We start from the raw sequence: 6,057 nt of genomic DNA, 5'->3' as shown, positions 1-6,057 counted from the left end.
AATGAGAGGTCCCATGAATAAAGGGTTGGGAATAATACCCTTTTTTGCTAAATTCTCAGACTTTGGATTTTGTATCATATCTCTTCAACAAGCAGTTCTCTGGGATACATTAATTTGCTAGATATTTGCATTTCCAGAAGGTTGTGCTCATTCCCTGAGTACTTTGGTAATGATCAGAGCCATGGTAGCCTTCAAGGGATGAAAGACCCAGAGCGAAACATTCAGGAAAAATAATGGTGTGCACAGGCTGCAGCAGTGAGTGGCAGAATGCAGCACTTGCAGGAGCTGACAAATCCACTTGTACTGCCAGGACTCTGGATGCTGCCTATTCCCCGAGATGGCAGGTGACAGGCAAGCAAATAAGCCTGTAAAGACTGACTTAGGATATTAGCATCAGGCAGTTATAAAATTGCAATCCCGTAGCTGCCTCTGGAACATACCAGTGTAGTGTGTGTGGAGCCTCACTAGAATGCCATTTTCTGTGATGCATCAGGAATGTGTAAGCATGTGGCTTATGTACATTAAATGCTATTTAACTTAAGAAAAGAAACCAGTCATAAGTTTCATGAGAATAGCTTAGCAGTGTGCTTCTCCTTTTCTCTCTATTATTTATTTAGCTGCTTATTTGCTTAGCTCTTTAAATTTTATAAAAAGCTCACAGATGTGTCCTCACACATACATACAGGCACACTCCGCATTGGAAAGAAAATCAGCAACTTTGAAGTGGAAATTATCAAAGACAAGAAAAGATTCACTCTCCTGTAATGAGGTGAGCAAAATCCTGATGTGTACTATGTTCTCTCTGCAAAATGGAATGAAAACAAATGATTTATAATATGCTTTGAATGCACTGTTTATTAAGATGGAAGTGATATGTTATCAATCTGATTACTTTTTTGCTCAAGGCTGTACGTGCAATCAGTTCTCTGTGTATGGTGTATATGTGTGTGTTTGTGTGTATGTGATTAAAAGTAGGGCTTAGTAAAATTTTGCAACAGCTAAACCAAAACATGTTGATTACTAAAAAAAAAAAATAGATAAATAAAAGTGCATAATCTGGTTGACTTAAGCTTTGCTTTTGCCAGTACTCTTTGTTTAGACTTGAGTTGCTGAATGCCCTACCTAAAATTCCAATGAAAGGAATTAGAGGAAGAATTCAAAGCAGGGCTATTTCCTGAAGGTTGTTGCTTCATGGAAAGCTATACCTGACTTCATTTTGACAGTGTTAATTTCTTGATCTATAATGATACCAAAGCCATGTTTGTCATTTCTTCAAACACTTTATTTTAGGGAAATTTATGTGCTAGATTGAGGGCCTCCAGGATCTTTCCTCCCTCCTAATATACCTCAGTTTCCTTTCGGAGAAAGATTTCATCTTCAGTGTATATGACTTTTATAGAATGGTGATTCCAGATGCAACACACTCAACCCTCTTGGAATTTCAAAGGCCAACACCTTTTCTCTAATTTCCTAGTACAACAAGGGGTGGGCAAATGATATAAACTTGCCCAACTGGAAGCTTTCTTTCAGGATTGTGAATGCTGAGCATGTGATACGAGAGCAGAAGAAATGTTTGACGTTGGCTTATCTCAGTGACAATGTATGGACCAGACTATTCTTGCTGTGTGATGGTTTATGTACTGCCAAGCGGGCTGCCTTGTCTCCTCAAAACCCCCAGGTCCTGCCGATTCCCAGGTCTTGTCTTTGGTATCTCATCAATTCTATGAACCTGTCAATTGTCAGCTGCCCTTCCAACATATCCCTCAAATGAGCCAGTGATTTTGCAACCAAGTAACCCTTAATTATGCATGTCTTATACTTCTATAGCAACTGCAGAGAATGTGAAAATGATAACTGAGGATTAGAGATCAAAGATATAGAAGCTTATGCCCAGTATTGGGAAATTAACTCCATAATCTTGAGTCCTAACTACTGTAATAGAAAGGATTGGATTAGAGTAAGTTCCTTTCCAACTCTTTGGTTCTGTGAGTCTTTGGATTGCAGACCAAATTTGTAGTGATTTCCATGCAAAGTATGATTGCCAGGCTTAAGCAGATTATGAAATAAGGACATCAGAATTGAAACAATGGTCCAAACATTGTAAGAACTCGTGGAGGACATCGATTATTTTTCTTGTCCTTATTCTGGTTAAGGCACCATGATTTTCCTTTGGTAAACCACTGACTCCCCAGTGTTGATCCACATTCTTTAGGAGAGACTGACTCCATTCTGTTCAAGGGATAAGCACATGACTTGGTCTGATAAATGAGAACATCACATCCTTTAGGCCATGTGATTGGTTTGGCAGCATGTGGAACTCAAACCAGGCCATACTTGCAGGAATTAATGAAAAAATTAGCTTTTTCTGAGCTGGCCGAATATAATCCAGGGCTGCTAAGAGTCATGTTGTACATGGAGAGCCTGCCAGCTGGAAAGCAGAGCCAGAGAAAAAGAGACAGATTGAAGTTCTGGATCCACCTGTGCCTGATTCTGGACTGAATGAAATCTTGAACTTTCCAGATAAAAGAATTAGCAAGTGGCTACTAATTTTCCCTACCATAACCAGAATAAGTTGAGTTTTTCTGGTTTTATAATCAGAATGGTCAATGACTAATACATATTTGTCATTGATTTTGATCTTTGTGACTCTTCCCAATGTAATATCCTTACTATTCTCTTAACTCTTTTCTCTGTATCACTTAATTGAACATTTATGGGACAAATCTAAGATGTAGACATCAGCAATAAGTGGGGAGGAATAGAGGTTGGTTAAATGGAGTGTTGATTTCTAGGGTGGACAGATAAGTGGTTATAGCAAAGAACTTCCCATGAATTATACTTACGAATATGCACGAATGAGTTACTGCACTGCATGCTCTCTGCCAAAGGAAAGAATAATTTCCATGGGAAATTTGTTTTAGCCTTCTCAAAATTATGGTTATATGAAGGAAATAAAGGCTATGAAGGCCTTATTAGCTCCAGTGGTATGGCTCTGTTGCAACATTGTGTATATGGGTTTCTCTTCCCTATATGGATTCCCAGCTGGGAGTAGAATTTCCAACATCATTCAGCTTATTGCTCATCTTCTTCATTACCTCCAACACAGAAAAACTGTTACTAAACCCTTTAAGAAGTATTAACTTTGCTCATACATCTTTCCTCTAAGGAATGATACTTTGCTCTTTCATCCTGTATTTAAGCATACAACACGTCTCTCAATAGTTAACACAATTAACTATTTTTTAACGTGTTTTGCAAGTTTCTCCCATTAAAATTTGCAAACTCCATCCTCCAAATTTTTGTGGACACATAAAATTAGTGCTTCGCTGTGTGGTTTTTTTTTTTTTTTTTGGAGGCTAATTAAGTTATTATTTAATATGTATTAATAACTTTTAATATCTGGATTTCAGTTTATGCAGTGCCAATAAGTAGATAACTACTTATTATAACAGTTAGATTTTTTCCCATAAGCTAATTCACAAAAATGAAGCCCACCAAGCAAAACAAAGTAATAATGATAATGATAATAATGATAATAATAACAGTAATAGCAATTCTTGTGACAGACCTGAAGGATAAATTTATAGGACTGCTGCAAAGATACTATAGACTGAGACATGAGGCAAGTGGGCTGTAACTGCACCTCATTCTTTCCCATTTACCCAAACACAAGAGGTAGAGTTACCATTTCTAGAATATTTCTGTGTGACAAAAGCAAGTCTTCTTTAGCAGTAGAATAATTGAATCAGAGATATACAAAATCTTAAGTGTGAAACAAAAATGCAGGGATCCTTGTTCAAAAAGCAGGAAAAGTGTTTTATTCTTTTATCCATGTTCTATTGAGCAACCATGGTGTTTTCTCGTTTTTGCTATTTTATGTCAACCTCCCTTGGGCACAGGCATTCTTGCCAGGTGTCTATAGACCTTCCACACACTCAGAACTCTCTGTCCCATAACTTGTTGTTCAGGGCATGTGCATAAGAACACAACCCTTTTTGAGATCCCCCAAAGGATGGAGGGTGATGTGAGGGAGTAGATGGCTGAGAACTGTTCCAGGGAGGTAGGAGGGGACAAGACGCAAGACTGTGTGAGTCAAGGCTCCAAGATCCCAGTGCATGCTCCATTGTTCCACCAAGCTTCACTTACAGAACAAAAATTCAAAGACAAATTACTAAGGATTTCAAGAGAGTCCAGAGTATTAAACCTCAAGTTTAAGGGCCCTTTCTGATGAGCTCAAGGTCTTGTGTGACTGCCCTGGTTGAATACCCATGAAACTAGTTCTTGTTGAAAGAGCAATAAAAAAATCAATTGCATTTAATATCCAACTAATTCCATGAATCCCCTCACACTTTCATTGACATTTTATAAAATGTTTTATGTTTCCAAATATTAAGGATACAAAATACAGTAAGAGCTGAGGTTGACATGTCATGCCTTTGGCGCTGTCAAATCCAAATATTAGCTCCTGAATAGGAATCCCAAGGAGACCTTCAACTTTGATGACAAGAGAGCTAAGCTGAAATCCCAGCCCTATTGACTGTTGTTAGCTCTGTGGTTTGAGCAAATCCAGCCTTGAGTGTCAGTCTTCGTCTATAAAATGTGAGCTAAGGGTAACTATTGGTTATTCTTTCTTGCTAATTTTTCTAGGTATTATATTTAAAGAACCTGGAGTCCAGAGGGGCCAGCACATAGCAGATTAGAAGTAGGCACTCAGAATGACCAATTCAGAGATGCAGCAAGTTTCCCTGCCTTTGCGAAGAGAGAAGGAAGCTGGAGAGGTTTTTTGTTTTCCATATTATATTTCCAATTCTTTTAAACATCAGTGTTACTATTCTTTTTGTAATTTAATATTGATATAAAAAGGTAATATTCATTATTATATCTACATTGTAAAGCAAAACTGTAAAATAGATACCCTTAAACTACTACCCAATTTAAGAACTAGCATGTCTCCATCACAGCTGAATATACTTCCATGGTCTTCTTCTACCCCAACTCTAGGCCTTTCTCCTTAGAGGTAAATACTACCTGAATTTTGTGTTTATGATTCCTTTGCCTTTTATTTTTTTTTGAATCATCACATTTTTATACCACCCTAAGTAATACATTTTGTATTAGTTAGCCATTACTATGTAACAAATTACTTGAAAATGTAACAGCTTAAAGCAGTAAACATTTATTATCTCAGTTTCTGTGTCTCAAAAACCCAGGTTCTACTTAACTTGGTGCCTATGCCTCAATGTCTGTGAGGAAGCTGTTTTCAAACTGTTTGCCTGAAGGTCCAACTGAAGGTATGTTTTCCAGGCTCACTCAGTTCAGCTGTTGGCAGGATTCAGCTTCTCCGAGGCTGTCGGACTGAAGACCTCAACCCCTCACTGTCTTTGCCCTGGAGGTTTCCCTCAGTTTCCTGCAACATTAGCCTCCCCAAAGGGGAGCTCACAGCATGGCAGTTGGTTCCATCAGAGCAAGCAAGTGGGAACGTGAGAGAGAGCACATTAGACAGAGGCCCAGTCCTTGCGTAACCTAATTTTACAAACAAAATCCTGTTATAGTAAACCACACTCAAGGGGAGGGGAATACTAGAAGGAGAGCAATGGGGCCATCTCATTTGATTCTCATTGTTTTTAAGTGCTATAAAAATGGCATTATATTGTATGTAGTCTTTTGGAACTTGAGATTTTAGTCATTCACTACTTTGTTTCTAAGATCCATCTATATTTTACATGTAATTATAATTTGCTACTTTTCACTACTGTGAAAATTACAGTGAAATTCCTACACTGAAAATCCTGTCCCTAACAATATTCTTAACATTAGTTTGATTACTTATTCACTTTATCCTACTACATATAAAGTAATAACAAAACTAGTGAAGTTTAAGATTTCTTTATAGCTTATTTGTCCGTAGAATTTATTAAATCGAGGATATGCAGTCAAAATTCCATTTTCCCAGGTCATGTGAAACTATTCTTTTCTATGTATGGTTATGGCATCAATTTGATACATGGTTAGGCTCATTTGTTTCCATTTGTTTTCAGTTTCTAGAGTTTGTTTTTT

The 6,057-nt window shown here is 37.6% G+C and overlaps 1 long non-coding RNA gene across 1 annotated transcript; it reads left to right on the top strand.

Annotated features, from left to right (window-relative positions):
- The first annotated feature begins 377 nt into the window (after positions 1–377).
- Positions 378–5,083, top strand: LOC119541484. Its single transcript, XR_005218292.1, has 3 exons — positions 378–499; positions 686–769; positions 4,648–5,083. It is a non-coding gene; the product is annotated as an uncharacterized LOC119541484 (long non-coding RNA).
- Positions 5,084–6,057: the final 974 nt, after the last annotated feature.

This window comes from Choloepus didactylus, chromosome 8 (assembly GCF_015220235.1).
Source record: "Choloepus didactylus isolate mChoDid1 chromosome 8, mChoDid1.pri, whole genome shotgun sequence".
NCBI lineage: Eukaryota > Metazoa > Chordata > Mammalia > Pilosa > Megalonychidae > Choloepus > Choloepus didactylus.
The sequence above is the reverse complement of the archived record's forward strand: the minus strand, read 5'-3'. Positions and strand labels throughout refer to the sequence as shown.